We start from the raw sequence: 25,985 nt of genomic DNA, 5'->3' as shown, positions 1-25,985 counted from the left end.
GCTATAAATTTCTGAATGTGTTTATTTTTCATCCAAATAAATAGCTTTACAAAAATTTGTCATATTAATAGATATTGCATAATTTAGCATTATTATAAATATTTATTATAGCAGATTTAGCTGAACTACTTTTTTAGTGTCTTTGCAGATGAAGTCACAAAGGTAAGTGGTTAGATATTTTTCTGTATTCCCCATTAAGTAATTTTATCTGGTAAATTACCATTACTTATATACTAAAGGTGAAAGAATAAGCTTTCCTTGAAGATAAAAAAATTTGCAGATATTTCAAAAAATTGGTATACATAAAAAAGTTCTTAAATTGCCACATATGCGAAACTGAAAATGTTATATATGAAATAGTTCAGAAATATAAATATTTTCACTATTTTTTAACTATAATTCACTGCATTTGTTATATATAATCACAGTTTAAGGTAGCAGTGCTTTTCTCACTGTGATTTCTCATGTATTTTAATTCATAAATACACGTACATAAATCCACGTATTTTGATTTCTCTTTTGAGACCGAATAAAAAATGAACTAAACATTCTCGTTGACATTGAGAGTTGAATAAAAGCTCACCTCAAAATAAAATGAATTAATAAATTTATGGAAAATTTTACATTGCATATATTGAGCAGAAAGAGTAAACTGAATATAATTAATGGAATTAATAATTGGTAGAGTTGATAGCAGAATAAAATGCCTTAATTGCATGGTAAACAGTAGATCTTTTAAAGTTTTTCTATGTTGTGTAAAATGCAGATTTAAATTTTTGATATTGATTGTCATATAAATGGCAGTTACTGTTTTATTTTGCTCTGAAATGAAAGGTTAGTAATAAAATTCTGGATGAGACAACTTTTAACATGCGCTAGAATTTACAAAGTTTAATTTGGTGCTGATTTCAACGGGTAAATTTCATTTTACTGAATTTTGCATAAGATAATACCAATGAACCATTGCAAATTATTTTCAAAATTTTTTTTTAATCTAAAAGGGCTATTAGTTTTGAAATATGACTTCATATCGTCAGTCGTAAACTTGTTTCGCTTTTCATTAAAGTCTTGCCATTTGGCAAAATTTAACATATTTACCTTTAAAATCTAATATATTATTTACTAACAAGCCAAGCTATTTAAAAGCATTACACACAGTTCTTAACAATGCTTTTTTTAATTTTTAATCTGATTGATTTAAAATGCATTTAATTCATGATATATCTAATTGAAAACATTTTAATATTTCTACATAATTACATGATATATTTCTTCATTTTTCAAATATATAGAAGATATATAACTTTCTGGTGTCAGTATCTTATAAAATGTTTTGCTATTTTCACTGCCCCATCTGTATTGATAATCTATGCATTCATAAACTTTTAGCCTCTTTGAGTGACTGCTAAAATCTGAGGCCTTTCAGATTTTTTTTTTAATTGTGTGAGCAGAAAGATAGAATTTTAGAAGAGCTTCTTGAGTTACCTTTTGAATGATATAAAGAATTGTTAACATAATGTCAAATTTTTACAACTAAATATTAAATATATAAAAAAGCCTGCAGCATTCTCATGTTACGAAAACATATTTATTTATTCTGATGCTAGGAATTGATTTAGTTTTAAAAATACAATTTATTCCTTTTAACAATTTCCCAACAGTGTCATCAAAACACTATAAATTCCTTACATGTTTTAAAGAAAGATGATTCATTTATGTAAAGATTATTAAATGGGTAATTTTATTTTTCAATTTTTAATACAAATTAACTGAAATTAGAAACTGATTTTGTAAAATAATTTAATTATGAATAATTCAATTTGGGGGTTATTGGATGTTTAAAAATGATCAAAAGATTTTTAATATCTTAAAAATAAAAGCAAAATTTTCAGTTTTAATATTTTGTATTAATAATTCATTTTAATTTCCTTGCTCAGTTTTAATATATTCACAAATTCAGATTTAAAAACAAAATAAGTTGTATAAATATTTTCAACATTTCTGATTTTTCCATAGTAACCATAGGAGAACGATTTGAGACTATCTGTGTAAAAAAAAGTAGGTTTTAGATCATCACACCTTCACATACTTTCACTGGAATTTTCCTCTGTATATATACTGGGATGTGACACTAAGCAGTTGAGAGTATGTATTTAAGAGGTTAAAGGGATATTGTAACTAGTGTTTCAAATCCTGATAACATCCCATACGCTGTCGGTGGGACGTAGATAGGATGTTCTAAAGATATACTGGGATGTGACATTAAGCACTCAGGAGAATGAGTTTAGGAGGAAACTGGGATATTACGGGATGTCCTGAGGATGTAGTAAGTAGGACTTTAAATCCTAATAACATCCCATACGCTGTCGGTGGGACATAGATAGGATGCTTTTAGGATATAATGGGATGTGTTTAGGAGGTTAGTGGGATATCCCGGGATGTCCTGAGGATGTAGTAAGTAGGAGTTCATATCCTAATAACATCCCGCACGCTGTCGATGGGACTTGGTTAGGATGTCCTGAGGATATCCCGGGATGTGACATTAAGCACTCGGGAGGAGGTGTTTAGGAGGTTCGCGGGATATTCCGGGATGTCCTGAGGATGTGCGCATATCCCGCGAGCAACATCCTTGGGATATCAGTAGTAGGCAGAGTAATTCGTGCGGCGGAAGTGACGTCACAGAAAAAGGGCGTGGCCTAGACAGCCGCCATATTGGATCACGTGACTGCCATCCACCATTTTTGAACCACGTGGTCATTCATCCTCCATCTTGAATGACTCACCCTCTTCCCACCATGCTCTTATCTGGCCGCCATGTTGGATCACGTGATCGTCGTCCGCCATTTTGAACACGTGGTCTTTCATCCTCCATCTTGAATGACTCCCGCCATGTTGGATTATTTTTTAATCTAATTTTCTTTCTAATTACTTATTAAATTAATTAATGTTTTATTTAATTTAAATTATTTATTGAATTATCTTCGAATAGCCGCCATTTTGAATCACGTGGTTTTATTTTTTTTTGCTGGAGAGCGCATATTCAAAAATCACCAGCCAGGCCCGAACCCGCTATGCCGGGATCTGCAGCCATGCGCTTTAACCGCTGAGCCACGGTTTACTTAGCGACGAGGTATAAAAATCGGTACTTGTAAAAAAAAATAACAAAGCGTTCAACGTGTGTTTCACATCCCTTTTATTTATTTTTTCTTTTTCTATGTGTTAATTTATTTTTGTTCATTTGGAGTTTTAATTTTTCTTAATGAATATTTTTAAATTAGAAAATTAATTATTTTTTTTTTCAATACATTTTTCTAAGTGGGTGATTTCGTTTCTAATGGGAAGAATGTTTCAAAATCATTTTATTATTTCCAGCGAATGAGTTAAAAACGGTATTTTTTAAAACATTATTGGATTTTCTTAAATACATGTTGCTGCTGGCGCCATCTAGTGTACATAACATCTACTAAAGTTAACAGGACGGTTAAAAAAAATGAAGAAGTAATATATATTTTCTTTCCACGGGAAATCGAACTCGCTGTCCCCGCAAAAATGAATAGAAAGGAATTGAGGGGGACCGCATCCAGTACTTTAGGCGATACCCCACAATTCCTTGGTTGAAATGGTTCTTAATTATGTATATAAGGTTTGAAACCCCATCTTGGTTTGAACGCCATCTTACTCTGAATCCGCCATTTTGAAAGATTTGCTTTGGGGAGGATGACATCACCCATATCATGTTTGTGCATGACTTTGTTCGAAAATGGCGTCTGCCATTTCACTCCTCCTTTGGGTAGACATTCGCATAGGCGAACGAATACGTTTCTGTGGACCAATCAGAAAGCTGAAAAATGATATCATGGTCTCTTAGTTTAGTAGAGTAATGGAAATTCACTCGTGTTGTATGCTGCATAAACTTACCTACATTTCTCTGTCTTTGAAATTTTAAGCTGGAATTTACATGCATATAACTTCACTAGATAATATTTTCTGTAACTTTAAACCAATATACACAATGCTCATTCTATATAGTTTAACTGGAATACTACATTTCTTACTTTTTTACTACAAAGTTGGAGATACTCAGAACTTTTCCTTCTAATGTATTGTACTAACTATTAATGACTGTATTAACTTTTTGGCCAGTTTATACAAAACTTTGTTGATTCCCTTTTACACGTCTTACTTTTATTCAAAGGATTAACCAAACTATGTCTGACAAATATAATTTTTACACTTTCCATTTACACATTTACCCTTATATTTAACTTATAAAACATATTCATGCTGTATTTCTGATTCCTTTTTTCCATAATAAATACAGACTTACACATGTTTCTTTATTGTAAGACCTACTGACTTTAAACAAATTTTATAAGGAGCAATAAATTTTCATGGTATGAAGCCCACTCAAACCAATGCATGGAGCATTTCTACCCAGTTAAGTTTAGATACGTACCAATAGTACTTCATTTCTTCTTATTTTACTCTACAGACATTTATACATATATACTATTCAGAACACCCTTTTATTCAGTAAGATTCATTTATACTACTAACACAAATTTTGCTAACTCTTTGAAATATTTTGCAAAAATATCTTGTATTTTCTTACACACATCCTACTTAAATCACCAAACATACACTGAACCTTAATTTTTCCTTCATGTGAAAACGTCATTCGGATTCTTAATATGATTCCACCATTTACCGCAGAACTTTATAAACACTACTCTATTTGAACTTATCACAGCCTTACTCTCTTAACAAGGTACAGAAGATTGAATTATATTTAAACTACAGAGAAGAATATCCACATTGTAACATATTATTTTAAATTTGAATTACAGTCAAATTTTGTGAAGGAGAACTTAAAGTCTATAATACACATGGAATTAATATTCAGCCATGGAAATGAAACTTTATCGCCTTTTTCCCAATTTGGAATATAAAAATTTGTTAACTTGGAATATTTTTAATTTAACTGAAAAATACCCATATTTCACATTGTCAATAATTTATTTAGCACTGAACTCTTACAGCCTTTCGAGAACGAAATTTAATTTATCATACCTGACAAATGACTCCTACATAGTTATGATACATTACACGAAATATTGAGTAGAATTCCAAATAATGATCTAACATAGTAATTAAAATAAAAGACCTAACACAAATAATTTTAAGATAGAAATTTCAAACTGACATTGCTTAATAATGAACTTTTACAGCTTTTCTGGCATTTAACTTCTCATAGATAGTAAATAAAATTACACACAAATAATTATACAAAATAGGTAATAATGACAGAAAGTCCATATAATGATCTACTATAGTCACCAACTTTAAAAAAATTTAACACATTTTTTATATGTCATAAGAAAGACCACACTTTTTTGAAAAGTATTATTTTAATTAAACATTGGAACCACACAGTCCTGCGCACATGTATGACAATTTTATTTATCATGAGCATGACACATAATAAGTAAATAAAATTTTCCCAAAGTACGAAACACATTTCTCTTTTAACTGACTACTGACTGTACTCTTAAGAAAAATGCAGTATGGAATGCTTAGAACACTCAGCGCCAGAGTACCTCAATTCCCCACGCATTGACCAAAATATACATGTTTACATATTTAAATTTTACATAAATATGTAAAAATATGCATATTTAAAATCAGTTAAACAAATTCAAATGCTAGTATTCAAACAGGAATACTTCACAAATTACATGAAAGATAGCTACACAATGAACTTAAGTGATAAATACAGAAAAACATGTAAGGACCAAGAAAAAGATGTATTCGAGAAGAACTTTTTAAGATAAACTTGCTCTATTTTTGCCCATGTGTTACATTTTGTATTTCAGATTAAGGAAACATTCAAGATAATTCCTGTATAACTAAGGATTTTATTCGCACTTGTTAGTAATGTAATTTATTAGAACAGTCGCAGACATATAGCACAAGTATGCCATTTTCGCGGAAAACAATTTTCCCAAGCCGGACTTTAACAGTGAAATATAAAATGGAATAAGAAAATGTCATATTTTCAACAAAATTAGTATTTGAGTATGCAAAAACATGAACAAGAAACGAAAATTTTTTCTGAAAATGTTCCGAATGGAATAAGTCAGGACTAGTTTCATCAACAGAGCGTGAAAAATAATGATGAATTTTTAATTTTATTTTGTCTGTAGTACATTTACTCATCTTCCATTTGGTTGACTGTACCTTTAGACGCAATGTGATAAATCAGAGTGATTTTGTGTTTTAAAGGTAAAGATTCAGAAATATTACAACTTCAGAAATAATAGAACTCAAAAGAAAAAAAGATTAAAACGACAAGAGAATATTCTGCAAGCAAGCGAACGTGATAAATGACTTTTTTGGACTGATATTCATGAATTCATAGATCGGGTGTAAAATTTTAATGCACTGTATATGAGCTATTTTTCAAATGTATTACGATCACTGTTTTCCAACTTTACATAGACTTTAAGTAAACATTTCATATTAATTTACCATTTTTCCTGAGATTTATCTACGTATTTACTAAATTTTTGCATTTTGTTTATAATTATAATACCAAAAGGACACAAGAGAATATTTGTTTCTTGAAAACGCCCATATTTTTACCCTACTGTTATTTCTTTCATATCTTTGAAGTAACCTATTAAACACATAGCTATCTTGTATTGACCAGACAACCGTTGGTCTTGCCAATGTCTGAGTCACAAAGCTAGAGAATTTAAGTAATATTTTACCAGTACGGAGAACTTCTTACGGCGTTTTTGATGAAAATTGGCCGAATTTAGTAGTTCATTACTGATCTAGGAGTCTTTAACTATTTCTATTAAAAACAAGCACACTCAGAAATTATCTTTAAGATTTTCCATACAGATATATTTGTCTAATTTCCATGCCATTACATTTCCAATAAAATATGATTCATTGCCAGATAGTTAAATGTTCGTTATGACATACGCTCATTACATATGATTTAACTAAAGTACAAACAAATTGGAAGTTAAATGAATATTTCCTGAAATAGTGTACATTTTCATTCCGGAAAGTTTACATGAATATTTTCATTTTGAAACCTCTAATGTTTTCTTTTCCTGCATTCAAAGTAAATTTTGAGTATAAAATTTTCAGTTGTGACGGAAGTTATTTGTGGGTGGCTGTGATGTGTTCGTGTTTTCATAAACCGTTTTTGTGAAGTACCTTATAGGTAACCTTTAGAACACTTTGAATATTACCATTTTTTACATTACTACCACTGCAAATCATTGAATTTTCAAATATTTTCCTATTTATGGTTTACAATGCCTTGTAAAGTCTTGGGAGCAAATTTTTACTAAATGATTTAATAATTGTGTTACACGTTTGGAAGATTTAACTTCAACAACACTATCACGCTAAACCAGAAGTTAAGAAACAAAATAGAATTTTTATCTTAGTTTTCTATGGGGATAGATTAATTTTCTCTGACATTGACGTATTCGTAAGTAGATAATAGAGACTTTTAACCCAGCTCATACAGACTTGGAATATTTTCTCTAAGTCACCACGATCACTGACTTGCATTGTCCTAGACTTTTTCTCTTGAAGTCTATTTTCTTTCATAAAAGTTTGTATACTAATTTCATTAGAAACATGTCTAAGAAAATACCTCATCTTCATAAGAAACATCAGCGCTTTGATTGAAATTAATAATAAAATAAGAATCATTGTTTTGTAAATATATTTCTTTTTCTATACTCAAAAGTTTCTTCTTTATCATATTCGAAATGAACAATTAACTGTACATAGCTAATATATTGTATTGATGAACCAGAGTTATATTTTAACTTATTGCATTACATTTCAAGTGAATGTGTTTTATTTCCGCTTTTTCCAAAGAATTTCGTAGACACATATGTTCAGTAGAGAATATTTTCCTAACTTAAAAGTATTATTACCAAAATAGAAAAATATGCAAAAGTTTCCTAAAAATTTGTATATTTGTTTTTTTACAAACATGGACACGAATGCCCACATTTAATTACTTAATGTGTACTTCCCTAGGTCAGAACTAAAATTTCGAACAAAAATGTTTTAAATAATGTCATATTCCATAAAATTTATGTCTTTGTGATGTCATTGTCTTTTCGCAAACGTTTCGAGAGTAGACGTTTAGACAATTCGAAACTGTTTTCTCTTTGCTATTGGAAACTATTTTATCTTTGCTGTTGGTATATGCCAATGAATTCTCGATACTTTTTTCTCTTGGTTTATCTTCAGCTTATGAGTTATTTAAATACTTAAAAATATATTTGTAGATCTTTTATGTTGACATTTGTGATAGATTTTTTGGACGTTTTTGGAAAATTTATTTTATTCACGTGAATGAAACTGATGTTTTCTTGAAATTTTATTATTCAGAGTATTAGTCAATTATGATAGAATGCCGGATTTGTTCTCTTTATTCAACATTCATATGAACTTCGGTATTCCAAATCCCTCACGCAAAATGTAATTTTTCTATCAGTAATAGGAAGACGAATGGAATAAATGCAGGTTATGCAGACACAAGGTAAAAATCTGGAAGTAAAAGAAATTCTCCAAATCTAGACAATTTAGTACAATGTGCAAATATTCATCCTATTCGAAGCTTATTTTTTGAATTACATAGAATATAAAATGTAAATTTAATAAAAGGAGATATTATGAAGATGAGGTATTTTCTTAGACATGTTTCTAATGAAATTAGTATACAAACTTTTATGAAAGAAAATAGACTTCAAGAGAAAAAGTCTAGGACAATGCAAGTCAGTGATCGTGGTGACTTAGAGAAAATATTCCAAGTCTGTATGAGCTGGGTTAAAAGTCTCTATTATCTACTTACGAATACGTCAATGTCAGAGAAAATTAATCTATCCCCATAGAATACTAAGATAAAAATTCTATTTTGTTTCTTAACTTCTGGTTTAGCGTGATAGTGTTGTTGAAGTTAAATCTTCCAAACGTGTAACACAATTATTAAATCATTTAGTAAAAATTTGCTCCCAAGACATTACAAGGCATTGTAAACCATAAATAGGAAAATATTTGAAAATTCAATGATTTGCAGTGGTAGTAATGTAAAAAATGGTAATATTCAAAGTGTTCTAAAGGTTACCTATAAGGTACTTCACAAAAACGGTTTATGAAAACACGAACACATCACAGCCACCCACAAATAACTTCCGTCACAACTGAAAATTTTATACTCAAAATTTACTTTGAATGCAGGAAAAGAAAACATTAGAGGTTTCAAAATGAAAATACTCATGTAAACTTTCCGGAATGAAAATGTACACTTTTTCAGGAAATATTCATTTAACTTCCAATTTGTTTGTACTTTAGTTAAATCATATGTAATGAGCGTATGTCATAACGAACATTTAACTATCTGGCAATGAATCATATTTTATTGGAAATGTAATGGCATGGAAATTAGACAAATATATCTGTATGGAAAATCTTAAAGATAATTTCTGAGTGTGCTTGTTTTTAATAGAAATATTTAAAGACTCCTAGATCAGTAATGAACTACTAAATTCGGCCAATTTTCATCAAAAACGCCGTAAGAAGTTCTCCGTACTGGTAAAATATTACTTAAATTCTCTAGCTTTGTGACTCAGACATTGGCAAGACCAACGGTTGTCTGGTCAATACAAGATAGCTATGTGTTTAATAGGTTACTTCAAAGATATGAAAGAAATAACAGTAGGGTAAAAATATGGGCGTTTTCAAGAAACAAATATTCTCTTGTGTCCTTTTGGTATTATAATTATAAACAAAATGCAAAAATTTAGTAAATACGTAGATAAATCTCAGGAAAAATGGTAAATTAATATGAAATGTTTACTTAAAGTCTATGTAAAGTTGGAAAACAGTGATCGTAATACATTTGAAAAATAGCTCATATACAGTGCATTAAAATTTTACACCCGATCTATGAATTCATGAAAATCAGTCCAAAAAAGTCATTTATCACGTTCGCTTGCTTGCAGAATATTCTCTTGTCGTTTTAATCTTTTTTTCTTTTGAGTTCTATTATTTCTGAAGTTGTAATATTTCTGAATCTTTAGCTTTAAAACACAAAATCACTCTGATTTATCACCTTGCTTCTAAATGTACAGTCAACCAAATGGAAGATTTTAGCATGAGTAAATGTACTAGAGACAAAATAAAATTAAAAATTCATCATTATTTTTCACGCTCTGTTCATGAAACTAGTCCTGACTTATTCCATTCGGAACATTTTCAGAAAAAAATGTTCGTTTCTTGTTCATGTTTTTGCATACTCAAATACTAAGTTCATGTTTTTGCATACACAAATACTAATTTTGTTGAAAATATGACATTTTCTTATTCCATTTTATATTTCACTGTTAAAGTCCGGCTTGGGAAAATTGTTTTCCGCGAAAATGGCATACTTGTGCTATATGTCTGCGACTGTTCTAATAAATTACATTACTAACAAGTGCGAATAAAATCCTTAGTTATACAGGAATTATCTTGAATGTTTCCTTAATCTGAAATACAAAATGTAACACATGGGCAAAAATAGAGCAAGTTTATCTTAAAAAGTTCTCCTCGAATACATCTTTTTCTTGGTCTTTACATGCTTTTCTGTATTTATCACTTAAGTTCACTGTGTAGCTATCTTTCATGTAATTTGTGAAGTATTCCTGTTTGAATACTTGCATTTGAATTTGTTTAACTGATTTTAAAGTACATGTATATTTTGGTCAATGCGTGGGGAATTGAGGTACTCTGGCGCTGACTGTTCTAAGCATTCCATACTGCATTTTTCTTAAGAGTACAGTCAGTTAAAAGAGAAATGTGTTTCGTACTTTGGGAAAATTTTATTTACTTATTATGTGTCATGCTCATGATAAATAAAATTGTCATACATCTGCGCAGGACTGTGTGGTTCCAATGTTTAATTAAAATAATGCTTTTCAAAAAAGTGTGGTCTTTCTTATGACATATAAAAAATGTGTTAAAATTTTTTAAAGTTGGTGACTATAGTAGATCATTATATGGACTTTCTGTCATTATTACCTATTTTGTATAATTATTTGTGTGTAATTTTATTTACTATCTATGAGAAGTTAAATGTCAGAAAAGCTGTAAAAGTTCATTATTAAGCAATGTCAGGTTGAAATTTCTATCTTAAAATTATTTGTGTTAGGTCTTTTATTTTAATTACTATGTTAGATCATTATTTGGAATTCTACTCAATATTTCGTGTAATGTATCATAACTATGTAGGAGTCATTTGTCAGGTATGATAAATTAAATTTCGTTCTCGAAAGGCTGTAAGAGTTCAGTGCTAAATAAATTATTGACAATGTGAAATATGGGTATTTTTCAGTTAAATTAAAAATATTCCAAGTTAACAAATTTTTATATTCCAAATTGGGAAAAAGGCGATAAAGTTTCATTTCCATGGCTGAATATTAATTCCATGTGTATTATAGACTTTAAGTTCTCCTTCACAAAATTTGACTGTAATTCAAATTTAAAATAATATGTTACAATGTGGATATTCTTCTCTGTAGTTTAAATATAATTCAATCTTCTGTACCTTGTTAAGAGAGTAAGGCTGTGATAAGTTCAAATAGAGTAGTGTTTATAAAGTTCTGCGGTAAATGGTGGAATCATATTAAGAATCCGAATGACGTTTTCACATGAAGGAAAAATTAAGGTTCAGTGTATGTTTGGTGATTTAAGTAGGATGTGTGCAAGAAAATACAAGATATTTTTGCAAAATATTTCAAAGAGTTAGCAAAATTTGTGTTAGTAGTATAAATGAATCTTACTGAATAAAAGGGTGTTCTGAATAGTATATATGTATAAATGTCTGTAGAGTAAAATAAGAAGAAATGAAGTACTATTGGTACGTATCTAAACTTAACTGGGTAGAAATGCTCCATGCATTGGTTTGAGTGGGCTTCATACCATGAAAATTTATTGCTCCTTATAAAATTTGTTTAAAGTCAGTAGGTCTTACAATAAAGAAACATGTGTAAGTCTGTATTTATTATGGAAAAAAGGAATCAGAAATACAGCATGAATATGTTTTATAAGTTAAATATAAGGGTAAATGTGTAAATGGAAAGTGTAAAAATTATATTTGTCAGACATAGTTTGGTTAATCCTTTGAATAAAAGTAAGACGTGTAAAAGGGAATCAACAAAGTTTTGTATAGTTGGCCAAAAAGTTAATACAGTCATTAATAGTTAGTACAATACATTAGAAGGAAAAGTTCTGAGTATCTCCAACTTTGTAGTAAAAAAGTAAGAAATGTAGTATTCCAGTTAAACTATATAGAATGAGCATTGTGTATATTGGTTTAAAGTTACAGAAAATATTATCTAGTGAAGTTATATGCATGTGAATTCCAGCTTAAAATTTCAAAGACAGAGAAATGTAGGTAAGTTTATGCAGCATACAACACGAGTGAATTTCCATTACTCTACTAGGCTAAGAGACCATGATATCATTTTTCAGCTTTCTGATTGGTCCACAGAAACGTATTCGTTCGCCTATGCGGATGTCTACCCAAAGGAGGAATGAAAAGGCAGACGCCATTTTCGAACAAAGTCATGCACAAACATGATATGGGTGATGTCATCCTCCCCAAAGCAAATCTTTCAAAATGGCGGATTCAGAGTAAGATGGCGTTCAAACCAAGATGGGGTTTCAAACCTTATATACATAATTAAGAACCATTTCAACCAAGGAATTGTGGGGTATCGCCTAAAGTACTGGATGCGGTCCCCCTCAATTCCTTTCTATTCATTTTTGCGGGGACAGCGGGTTCGATTTCCCGTGGAAAGAAAATGTATATTACTTCTTCATTTTTTTTAACCATCCTGTTAACTTTAGTAGATGTTATGTACACTAGATGGCGCCAGCAGCAACATGTATTTAAGAAAATCCAATAATGTTTTAAAAAATACCGTTTTTAACTCATTCGCTGCAAATAATAAAATGATTTTGAAACATTCTTCCCATTAGAAATGAAATCACCCACTTAGAAAAATGTATTGAAAAAAAAATAATTAATTTTCTAATTTAAAAATATTCATTAAGAAAAATTAAAACTCCAAATGAACAAAAATAAATTAGCACATAGAAAAAGAAAAAATAAATAAAAGGGATGTGAAACACACGTTGAACGCTTTGTCATTTTTTTTTTTACAAGTACCCATTTTTATACCTCGTCGCTAAGTAAACCGTGGCTCAGCGGTTAAAGCGCATGGGTGCAGATCCCGACATAGCGGGTTCGGGCCTGGCTGGTGATTTTTGAATATGCGCTCTCCAGCAAAAAAAAATAAAACCACCTGATTCAAAATGGCGGCTATTCGAAGATAATTCATTAAATAATTTAAATTAAATAAAACATTAATTAATTTAATAATTAGAAAGAAAATTAGATTAAAAAATAATCCAACATGGCGGGAGTCATTCAAGATGGAGGATGAAAGACCACGTGTTCCAAAATGGCGGACGACGATCACGTGATCCAACATGGCGGCCAGATAAGAGCATGATGGGAAGAGGGTGAGTCATTCAAGATGGAGGATGAAAGACCACGTGTTCCTAAATGGCGGACGAAAACCACGTGGTTTAAAATGGTGGATGGCAGTCACGTGATCCAATATGGCGGCTGTCTAGGCCACGCCCCTTTTCTGTGACGTCACTTCCGCCGCACGAATTACTCTGCCTACTACTGATATCCCAAGGATGTTTTTGTGCTATGTGGGCTAGAATAAATTTATGGCCTATTTTGATAATTCCTTTTGTTCTTTTTATTTAGTCGAAGTAATAAATCTATAACAAAATTTCTTGCTTTACTTTCAAAACTCCTATAGTTTTTCTTACTTTTGCAGGTTTCAAGTTATTTTAAAACATTTAGCGATAGGTTATTTGTATTTAAGGCATAAAAATCTTAAATGAGTGTAGCTCTAGATGTATTTTATATTTTTACACTTATGCTGTTTTTTTAGATCTTGAATTAATTCATTTCATCGAATATTTTCCGAAATCCTTTTATAGTGTTTACTGGTAACATAAACTAGGTCCAAACTTCTAATAGACTAAGAGTAAATTATCACCTCGTTTATGAATTACATTTTAAACTTACAGGATAGTGGATTTGTTGTCAATCTAGACAGACTAAGCTTCGCAACAACAAAGTAACGTCTTCTTTTATTATTTCGAATTAAATTATGATTAATTCATTCTAAAATTATCATTTAAGTTATTAGCTTGTATTTTGCATTGAAACTGTAATTTTAATTGCAAAAAATTGTTTTTTTTTAATTGTTTGAACTGTACCTGATGTTTTCTGTTTTTCTATATCTTTCAAATTTTAATGAAAATAATTAAAATTTTTATGTATTTTTGTTTGCCGCGAAGTTGAATTAATTGGTAACGCATGCGCATTAGGTAAGCGGCGCTGAATTGTCTGAGAAAAGCTGTTTCTTTTACATTTGTTTAATTTCTTTTATATATAATTTTAGTTATGTTGTTATATAATTTTAGATATTAGCATTTGAATAGAACTTGTGGTAATTCTTCAGATGATATAATTTTTGCGCACCCTGAGTTATAAAATGAATGAGATGTGAGCCTACTGCCGAAGTGTCGCTATGGTAAATAAATATAGTGAACTTTAAAAAGTGCATTTATTCTATTGTGGTTTATACGCTGTCCACGAAGTAGATTTAATTCAATATTTGTTAACTGTTAATTCAATATGCTTAAATTAAATGCACGAAAATTGCGTATAATTTAATATTCAGCACAAGGAAGTCAAGTGGTATACACGTCAGATGTTTAATATTAGTATATTAAAAATAACCCTAATTACACAAAAAATGAAAACTAAAAATCATTGTTTCAACAAACAATAGAAAAAAATTTCCGTAATTCATTCAATCTCTTCTGCTGTTAAATAATAAAAAATATCTGTGCATGTTTGTATGTTCTTCCTATTGGGGAAGAACGGTGAAACCTAGAACAGCCAAATTTTTTTCACACAAGAAACTCAGAAGGGCCATTAGTCTCAAAACGGCATTTTGTGGTGTTTCATTATAAACGGCGAATTATTTTTTAAGTTGTAGCCACCAAATTTTATCTCCCTGTACTATATTTAAGGAAATTAATAAATTAAGAATCTGCATGAATGTATGCATGTTTCTCCAATTGTGAAAAAACGACGATACCTAGATCTATCAAATTTTGAATAACGTAATCCTCCACCAGAACATGGGCACCTGGACTCCCGAATTTTGAATTTTGAATTTATTATCTATTTCATACTTTGTAAAAATTTTAACGAATTTTTGATTAACAAGCTCAAAGATTTTAAAGCTAGCAATGGCAACACTGTACGGAAAAAAATCATATTTATCTCCAGCGGGCGAATCTATGTATCGGAAATTCTAAAGTTATGTTGTTTTAAAATACTTTGCGATGTTGCTGTTGAACTGAATTTCATGGGGTTTAAGTGCGAAGAACGTGATATTTAATAAATAAGAGTAACACACAAAAATGTTCAAAAACGTGTCTTTTGACGTAATATAAAATGTGAAAGTTTTAATAGTTTATTTATTTTTTAAATCTCATAATAGTACAATTTGCAGGCAAATTTAATTTGAAAGGAAAAGGAGCAGCAAGGAAATTTATTTATACAAATGACGAAGACAAAATACTGAACATTCTTCATACCAGAAGATATTATCTATACCGAAAGGAGAATGTCAAATAACATTTAATTTCTGCAATAATTGCCTTTATTTGTTTTCTTGCGCAAAGTAAATACGCAGTCATTATATGTATTTTCTGATTATGATTATCGTCTATTTAAAGAGCACTTATTAAATCCATGTTTGACTTCACACATAAAAATGCGAATTGTAACGTTTCACTTGCCAAAACTGCAGACAGTCAAAATAAGTTTTCGGAAACATCTAATAAGAAGAGTCAAACTGGGTAACATTTAGCATAGCAAGTATATAATGAAAGTTATTTATTGCTTGTTAGATTAGTAAATTAATAATGCTAAAGTTAATTCTAAAATGAATGCTGTTATTACGAATAATTGCAGAATATTAATATCTATAGTAATTGCATGTCATTAAGTAAAATCCAGAAATTAATACCAAAATATGTAGATTCTTGTACGTTAAAAGTTTTCCTGGTAGGTAATTTGTTGGTTTTAAATCATTGGCATGTACGCATTAACGAGAGCAATGCAGTTAAGAAACTGAGCATCCATAAACTACCTCCATTAATTAACCAGCTATTAATTGCAGCTTTTGGTAAGCAGCACTTCACCTTAATCACATTTGTTAAGTTTCTGTTTCTAGAGAAGGAGATCAAATTACTGATACGCAGAATGGGAAATTAAGACAGATATAAAGGCAGCAGTAACACCTTGGAACCATTCTTCGTTAGAACGTTTTAGCTGAATTTTATTTCAAGAATACTGAGAATGATTTTAAATTAATGATAGAGAGAAATCATTTGTTCTCTTAATAAAAAAATGATTTCAGTGCTGTTTTCTGCATTTTAAAATATACTTATTGTAATTATCAAATGATTAATTATCTAAAACCAAGTAAAATATAAGCTAATCAAAGACCAATAGTAATATACATAATTCTTTTGTGATTCAAATTAAAACTATAAAAAAGAAGCTTCATTTGAATATAACGTACTGTCAAGATATCCATTTATGAGCTATATATCATTGAATAAATCTTTAATTTAAAGTAGAGGAATTTGCATAAATGGTTTAAAATTGTGATTGATATATAATGTTAAAAACTTCAGTACAATTTATAATATTTCAATACTAATAGAATTCTTACTTGGACTACGAAATGTAAGTACAGAAAATGCGTTAATCTTTGTGAACTGTTTTGTTCTGTGTGGAAGACCTGATTTTGATAAAAATTTCAAAAATGATTGTGATGCCATTTCAAGAATCTGCAGAATTAAAAAAATATCTTTCTTTCCAATTTGAGATTAATTGCCTCAAAACTGTATTGTAAAATATTCTTTCATATTTCTTCCTAGAATTAACATTTAGAAGCACAGTACATTAGTATGTGCATGTATCACGATTCCACTCAGTACTGCTAAAAGTTTGTCAATCATGAGCTCAAAAATGTGTTATTAGCCTAAATCGGCGTTAGCCAAGAAGGGCTATTAATTTCGTTTTGGAATTTTGTGTTGGTTTGCTATAAACTTCTCAATTACTTTTCAAATTTTTGTCACCAAATATATAATATTTGGCAGTTTAAATGTAGTTGTCTGAAACATTTGCAGCGCCAATCTGTATGCTAATATTCATGGATGAAATTCCGTCAAGACGTAATTCTAATTTATTCTCAGAGGTGAAAAATATAAAAACAAAAGTTTAAAGATACAAAAACAAGTATTTGTGAAAATCTTTGTGAATTTGCCGCCTATCGATCATTTGAAGAAGAAAAAATACACATTATTTTATTTCTTACAAAAATAATGATACTCTTTTCTGTCTATTTCATATGTGCAACGATATTCCTTTTAAATTAATTTTCATTTAATAAGATTTCATTTTGAGGCAGTATTTATTAATGGTCAAAGTATAATTCTTTGTTAAACGTGATACTCAAAACGAATCATAAAATTTCCATCAAGATTTCTACTACTAAAAATTTGTATCAGATATATGATATTTTTCATCATTTAAATATTTAAGCAAATTTGTAAGATCCAGTTTTTTGTTTTCATAACACGGGAATCTATTTAGTTTTTAGATTTGAAACTCCAGAACGTACTACACTATTGTTTCATTTGGATAAACTGATTAAATTAGTTAAATAACTGACAATTTAAAGAAATGTTTTTCACATAATAATATTCAAAATGCATATTTATTTAATAAATACTATCTGAATAACCGAAAAACGAGTTTTTTTACTTGGAAAATAAAATTTGCTACTTTTAAAATTATATTTCATTCGATGATGCAATAAAGTCTGCCGCGGGTTTTTAATGATATTCCGAATCCTTTAAAAACAGCCATATGTCCCTAAGTACATATGCCGAAATATCTGATTCCACATTTCATCCGAATTTCAAATATGAAAAATAGCTCAGATCAATCAGTCATGCCCTCCCCTTCTTGCAATCTCACGTGGAAAAGATGACAGAAGAAACTAACGTATTTCACAATCTTTGACAACTTATGTTTATTCTTTTCTTCAAAAAGACTCTTAGAAGCAAGACCACGTATTTTTGATGCACTAGAAACTGTTTTCTTTGTAATGGTTACTTAGTGATCAAATGCTAGAAACTTGCAAAATGCAGAGATCTTATGCAAATAAAATTATTTGCATTGCCGAACAATTTGCGCGCAGTAGTACTTTTGGAAAAAACTGTTATAAGGCATATTTGCAAATGATTTTAATATATAACAATGGCAGGATAATGTGTTGAATAGGACAAATGTTTAAAATGATGTACAGATTGATAGAACAAGAGTTTATAATAAATATAAATGCATTCGCTAAGTTTCATTAAATAACAGATGCTGGGTGGGTAAAATATCATCTCTGTTTTGTGTTAAATGTAAATAAATGGATTGATGCATTTCGAGGGAAACATAGCATGATTTTCCTAACTGGAGAACAAATATTATTTTCCAAATACATTAGCTTGATAACCCTAACTTTAATAAACCTGATACTGGCCCAATCTATTTGAATTGGATAAAGATAAATATATGAGATATAATTAGCCCGAGAATGTGTTGGATGATATGAAATCACAGCATTCGCTGCAGAATAATTTTTTGTTGAATGTCTGTCGCTTTTGTATTTTTTTAACTATGATTAAAGCACTCGAGAGTTATATCAGTGAAAGTGGTGCTTTCTTATAGACCTTTTCTTAAAGAAAACTATTTCAATTTGTGCATCATTTACTTACGCAATTCATATTGGGAACAAAAGCCATATTGAAATTAGCACTTTCTTTCATTAAAAGTTTCCGTCATGCGTTTCAAGTTGTTTTTGATTATGCACATTACTGTCCGACACCATAGACTTGCGCCTGGTTTTGGTTGCCGAAGCAAACATTTGTATTCGTAAGTGTAAAGTGTCTTTATAGGACAGGGACACTTAAAATACTGTCGAGTCGAAGAGTTTTCTCAAAGAACTGGCTGATAAGAGAGGAAGATGAGATAGGAGTCCATTTTTCTAGGACGAAGCTAGTTAAATTTTTGCTGCCAAGTATAAACGGGTTATTAAATCTAACGAAGCGGTTGTCTAGTAAAAATTTTTCCCAGACACAAAGTCCTTCTACTCTTACAAGTGGAACGTGCCTAGTCGAAACATCTTTGGAGGGAGCAGGTGTCCCGGCTAGCTACACGGGACATTTTGAAACTGAACTGAAAATGCTTACTTAAAGCTTCGTCTTTCGTGTGATTTCTACAAAGAACAAGGTTTCGCATAAGTCAACAAATAGGACATCCCCAAAACAAAATTTCTAGTAAATGTTTTTTTCGACGCCCTACTCAGGGTAGCTTGTACCTGTGATAGCGTTTAACGTGCTCATGGGAAAAGCCAATGACAGGCACAATACTTGTCTACGATTAAATTCGTGGACCTTGATCTAATGTAACTGCAGACAAAGTGAGATAAGTCAGAACAACATATCATGTTTATTGTCTGTACAAAATAATTCAAACAGAATAATAATAAGGGGTTTAATACACGAAAGTGATAATTTTGAACGGTACGAAGGAACCATTTAAGTCGGTTAAAATGTGTATTTTATTCTGGTTTATAATATACTAAAATATTTTTTTTCTAATTTATAATTAATTCTAAAATAGATCCCTTTACATGAGAGCTGTAATAATTTTCCTTTAGGATTTGAAACTAGTAATAAATGCTCTGGGAGGAAAATTAGAGGGTTATTAAAGAAAGCGTCAAGAAGACAAATTCAGCAATACCCCTACCCTCAATTCACAAGAATCAAACTGCTACACAGTTTTATCTTGATTTAATTATTTAATTTTATCAAAAACAGCATTCAATTTCTATGTCAATTATTTTCTCTTTAATTTAATATGAAGAAATTAAAATGCAGCATTGCTTTTTTAAAGAAAAAGCTGTATTTTTTTTAAATAAATATACATCTTGCGAATGGAATGTGATCGTACATAAATAATATATAATTCCATTACAGATATGTTTATTTATTTTAAAAAAATGTTACAGGCAGACAACCTTTTGTTTTCCTTTTTTGAAGGTAATCTTATATTTGATCTTAGTATTTTGAAAATGCTATGAGGTAATTGCATTACGAGTGCAATATTTTCAAGTTATCAAATACTGCATCTGCATTTTTGCAATTATTGCTTCCTTCTGTAACGCTATTCTCTTTAGATTTGCGTTTGCATAACCCGAGGAAATATCTTGCGTACGATGAGAAGTTGACTCGTTAGTAGTTACTAAATTTGCACGGAACATTGTTCATATTGAATTAAAGTAACACATGTTAAACAAATTATTTTGATTGCCTTTGCCTTAAGAGGGAGCTGAAAGCTTTGAAAATTAAACCCGATGCTTCTAGAATAAATAGTTTGCAGGCCCTCTCTAAAATAGTCAGGTAAAATGAACGAAGACATAATTTCGCCTCTTGGAATTATAATCCAGTCTTCAATTTAAAAAAATTATTTTTACTATAGTGTTTTGAAGTTTTTTTCATGAAAAGGAATTGAATTCAATATCAAGATATGCAGAAGAGAAATCTGAGTTATTTAAGCAATAAATAAAATGTAATATGTATTGTATATTATCGGTTAAATTTAACATTAATCGATAAAATGTGAAACAGCAAATCTTTATCCCTTTATTTTACGGCCCACGAGCGGCCGAGCGGTAAATTCGCTGAACACTGGTAGTTCGGTCCGAGGTTCGAATCCCGCGAACGGGTTGGCTGCATGAGCGTTTTCGTGTTTTTCCCCATGTGTAACATGTACACAAGCCAGATTCCCTTAGAAAGTCCTCCACGGAGGCATCCCTCCCCTTAGGCAGACAGCCTTTGTGTGCTTTGCCGTAAGTAAATTAAATACACCAACACTTACTTTGATCTTAAGAATCAAATCTTTATCTTACGAAATCTTTATCACGGTAATGTTTTGCAGAGTGAAATTCGAAGAAAACAAAATAAGACAGAAATATAAATCACATCTTAAAATAGCATGAAGTTCTAAACTACAATCACAATAGTGTAACCAGTAAAACAGTACTCGTGTTTTTACACAATTATTTCGTTATTAAAAAAAAGCTACAACTATATTTAATAATAAATTAAAATGCTCGGTGACTATACTCGCAGCAAACAAATACTTAGTAAATTACTGAGTTTAAAATCAATGTACAAATTCTCTATTACATGTACGCTCGTGTGCAATATTAATAAAAATCATAACATAAGTAAAGTTCCTATCACATTTTAGAACTTCTATTGTATTTCTTTCGTAGTTTAACAAATAAATAAATAAATTCTCAAAATTTATTTCTGGCTGTCATAAAATATTCATAAAATATTCATAAAAGTCAAAAATTTCATAAAATAGTTTCCATTTATTATTTCTAGTTATTAAAAAAAGAAAACCAATATCCGGCCTCATTATAGTTTCTTACACTCCTGTACTCAGCTGATGGAACGTACATACAGGAACTGGCAAATGTACCATCTAACTTTTCAGTAATTTTACAAAATAAAAGAGTTTTAATTTGATTATTAAGAAATTTTATCTTTAGGTGCATTTTAAACAATTATTGCAGTCATTGCTTTTCTACCCCAACATCGAGAAAACATTACATAGAAACTTTTAGTGTCTTCGACCGAAAAAAAAAAAAGTCTGAAATGTTTCAAATTATAAATTACGTCCAAGGGGCGTTTTTTTAACATTTTGTGTTTTACTTTTATTTATTAAATATTATGTTCTTCGCACTTAAGCCGTAAAATTCAGTTCAAGAGCGATATCGCAAAGTAATTTTAAATTGAGCATATCTATAGAATTTCCGATAGAGTCTCACGCACTGGAGATAAAAAGTGCATTTTCTGTGCAAATAGTATGTAAATAAAAAGGATTTTTCTTCCTCGCTTTGAAATCCTTGAGTTTGTTAATAAAAGTTTGTTAAAGTTTTACAAAATATGAAATCAATAATAAAACAAATTCCAAATTTCAAACTTGGTGTTCCAGTTGTCCTTATTCGCAGGAGGATTACGTCATTCATAATTGGTTGGCTCTAGGTACCATTGCTTTATCACAAAGCGAGAAACTTACATACATTTATGCAAATCCTTCATTATTTAATTTCTTCAAATATAATACAGGGCGATAATATCTGGTGGCAACAGTTTGAAAAGTGAAACGTACATTCAGAGCGATTCGACGCAAAATCGCGAAACGAAAACAATAGTCCCTCAGGAACAAAGCCCCTTTGGACTAAAATGTTTTGAACCATTATTCGTATTACTTATTATAAGTTATTTAGCAGATACCAATGCTATTATAAGTTATTTAGCAGATACTAATGCTATTATAAGTTATTTAGCAGATACCAATGCTATTATAAGTTAATAATAAATAATTATAAGTTATTTAGCAGATACCAATGCTGCATTATTAACAGATTTAAAAAGTAAAGCAGAAGGAGATTTACTGTAAAATTAGTTGAAAATAAAAACTTATAAATTCTGAAGGCTTTGATATTTTACAATACGCCCAAATGGGCGTTTTCTTAACGTTTTGTATGTTACCTATATTTATTAAATATCATTTTCTTCGCACTTAAACCACAAAATTCAGTTCAACGACAATATCACAAAATAATTTTTAAATGAGCATAGGTTTAGAATTTTCGATACACAGGCTCACGCTCTGGAGATAATTTTTTTTTTCCGTACAGTGTTGCCAAGGCTGGCTTTGAAATTGTTGAGTTTGTTGACCAAAAATTCGTTAAAGGTTCACAAAATATGAAATAGATAATGAAACAAATTAGAAATTCCAAATTTAGGCTTCCAGATGCCCATATTCCGGTGGAAACGTTCAATAATCAAAATTTGATGGCTCTACGTACCGTTATCACAATGTTAGAAAAATACACACATTTATGCAGATTCTTCAACATTTGACAGAGCTGTAATATTTGGTGGCAACATTTGAAAAGGCAATCAACGCAAAATGCCAAAACGAAATTAATAATCCTTCTGGACAAGCTGTGATTGAGCAGTGTTGTTACTTGTTAAATGACAAGCTACACGATTTAAAGCAGAGTTATCAAACATAGCAGTCTTATAAGAGACTGTATTTTATTTTTGATATAGTATTTTTGCTCTGACTTGTAGAATGAAACCCAGGCCGCTATTCATTATGGGAACAAAATATATATATTCCAAAACGCTTAAAAATCAACTTCTTTCATTCAAGAAATTATATTAAGCAAACATTTCAGTTTGCCAAGAAAATAATTTCGTTTTTTTTTGTGAAATAAGTTAGTCAATTCTTTCTATAGAAAAGTGATCTTTAATCTGTCAAGTATCTTCCATTCCATTCCATGATATTTGCCATCTTCCTGGTAACTTCCATGATTCCGCGCTTATAAAACTTTTCGTCTTTATCAGCAAAAAAATTCGACCAAATGCGGTTTGAGGTCATTTGTTACTTCTGAAATTTTTATTATTTAAGAAATTGTGTACTCTTTAAAACAAGTTATAAACCGATGTTGCAAGGTTAACTCTATATGGGGAATATGATATACTTTCCCAACCAAGTCCCAATAGTTCCATACATGTTGTCAAAATACATGAGTTGATTTTTTGGCTGCTTGGAAACAACTCAAAATACACAACACGTTTGTGATTGCACCAAATTGACAGCATGATCCTCTTTTACGCAATTTAGCTTTCGATATGATGATTTGTGCTAATTCATCATGCTTGGAACATGATCTTTTTCCGATTATGTTATTGTAGACGATCTATTTTTTATCGTCAGTGATAATTTGTTTCAAAAGAGTCGACTGCATTACGTTTGAAATGCACATTGCAAACATTGATTCGTTGTACCGTATTGTATCTTAATTAACTTGATTCGTTGTGTTATGTGAAATTCTTTCAATTCATGCAGTATTCAAATATCGAGCTTCTTAACATGTTCAGGACATCTAATGTGATATTCAATTTCGTATGTGATGGATTTAATCATTTTGCAATCTCTCTTACAGTTATATGACGATTCGATTCAACTATGATTTTAATTTTGTCATCATCAGCATCAGAAAGTCGCTCCAGAGCATTGGTCATTTCAAGTGAAAAAGCTAAAAATCGAAATTTTTAAAAACCATTCTTACACATTCGTTCTCTTAAGCAGTCTTCACCATAAACTTAAGACTTAGATACCTGTTTCTAAGTCTCAGCCGCTTTTTTGTCTACATGAAAATAAAAATGTAAAATATATACAAAATAATCGTTCCCATGTTAAAACTAACCATAAACTAACATCTGTAAACAAAAATATAAGGAATTTATTTCTATAGCAATCAAAAAATGTCAGCTATCAAATCTCCAAAGAAAACAAAGTTAGATTGGCTAAAGAGTAATAAAATGCTAATGCTCTTTCTTTATGCAAACAGAAATTACTTTCTTGACCATCCAATATATGCAGAGCGAAAGCGAAAAAAAAAATGTTTTTATGTACTGACTTCTATGACTTGTATCATTCATATTAGTAGTAAAACTGTCCCTCATAAATCACAATTCCTACTTTTAAACATTTCGGTACATGCTGCATTTGCAAAGATGACCCATACTTTGCAAAGATGTACACCTCTTCATCTGCTTAAATGTTTACTAAACAAAGGACAAAATACTCTGAGAATTCTATGCAACTTTGGCGAATGCTTGCATTTATCATGTGAAGGCTATACCATTCCACTTGCAAAAATATAACTTGAGGCTGTTTTATCAAGTCAGCTATTGTTTAAGTCATCAGTAGTGTCTTTACTACTCAAAAAAATGACAATCAAGAAATAAGTGCACCATATGCATTTAAAAAACATTGTTTTCGTATCTTGTTTATATAATATTGCATTTTATTGAGCAATGTCAAAGAATATAATGAATACCAGCTAGCCCATTAAATCCCACTTCTCTTCAAAATTTCTCATAAAATGTCAATAATGTAAGAAAATGAATGACGTGGCATTAAAACTGCAAATATACAACACTTACATTTCCAGCTGAAAGAAATAAAAATATCTTCCTTTGCACTGTGCATGGAATTCAATAAAAATTGGATGAGACTTTTTTTAGAAACCACGAGAATATCAAAACATATATTTTTCAATTCTTTATCCCAAAAGAATATGTTTGAAAAGGAAACTATTTCCACTTCGAGGACAATTTGAACATTCTACAGTTTTATCTGGCACAAAGGGATACTTTACATACTTTCATTTACCAGAATATTCTGCGAAAGTGGCGTGATGTAGAATTTATGAAAAACTGAAAAGAAATGAAAAGCACGAAAGTCTCGTATTATTACTTATTCAGTTGACGTCATTTTTCATTTTGTTTTTGCTAAAGAGCATTATAAAATGCCTTTTAGTTTATTTTTGTGATTTTTTAAACTTCTGAATTTATAGTATATCAGCGCAGAACTTACTTTTGAAAAATTTAAATGTAGGCAATAAAAATAAAAAAAATCAAAGTAATTTTCCATTTTCCTAGTTTTAATGATCCCTCGGAGGATCCATCTAAGCGAAAGTTTTTCGCAACGCTCAGAAAATTTCTAGATGCTTTCTTGCCTTTAAAAGAAAGAATTTTCTTTATGATAAGGTTTACGAGATACTCACAGTTGTGGC

The 25,985-nt window shown here is 30.2% G+C and overlaps 1 protein-coding gene across 1 annotated transcript in view; it reads left to right on the top strand.

Annotated features, from left to right (window-relative positions):
* The window catches only part of LOC118189870 (neural cell adhesion molecule 2-like), a 616,409-nt gene that overhangs the window by 273,287 nt on the left and 317,137 nt on the right, over positions 1-25,985 (top strand). The gene's annotated exons all lie outside the window — the stretch shown is intronic.

The sequence above is a fragment of the Stegodyphus dumicola genome, chromosome 3, assembly GCF_044657685.1.
Source record: "Stegodyphus dumicola isolate Sdum_Otavi_A_Nest chromosome 3, ASM4465768v1".
NCBI classification, from domain to species: domain Eukaryota; kingdom Metazoa; phylum Arthropoda; class Arachnida; order Araneae; family Eresidae; genus Stegodyphus; species Stegodyphus dumicola.
The sequence above is the reverse complement of the archived record's forward strand: the minus strand, read 5'-3'. Positions and strand labels throughout refer to the sequence as shown.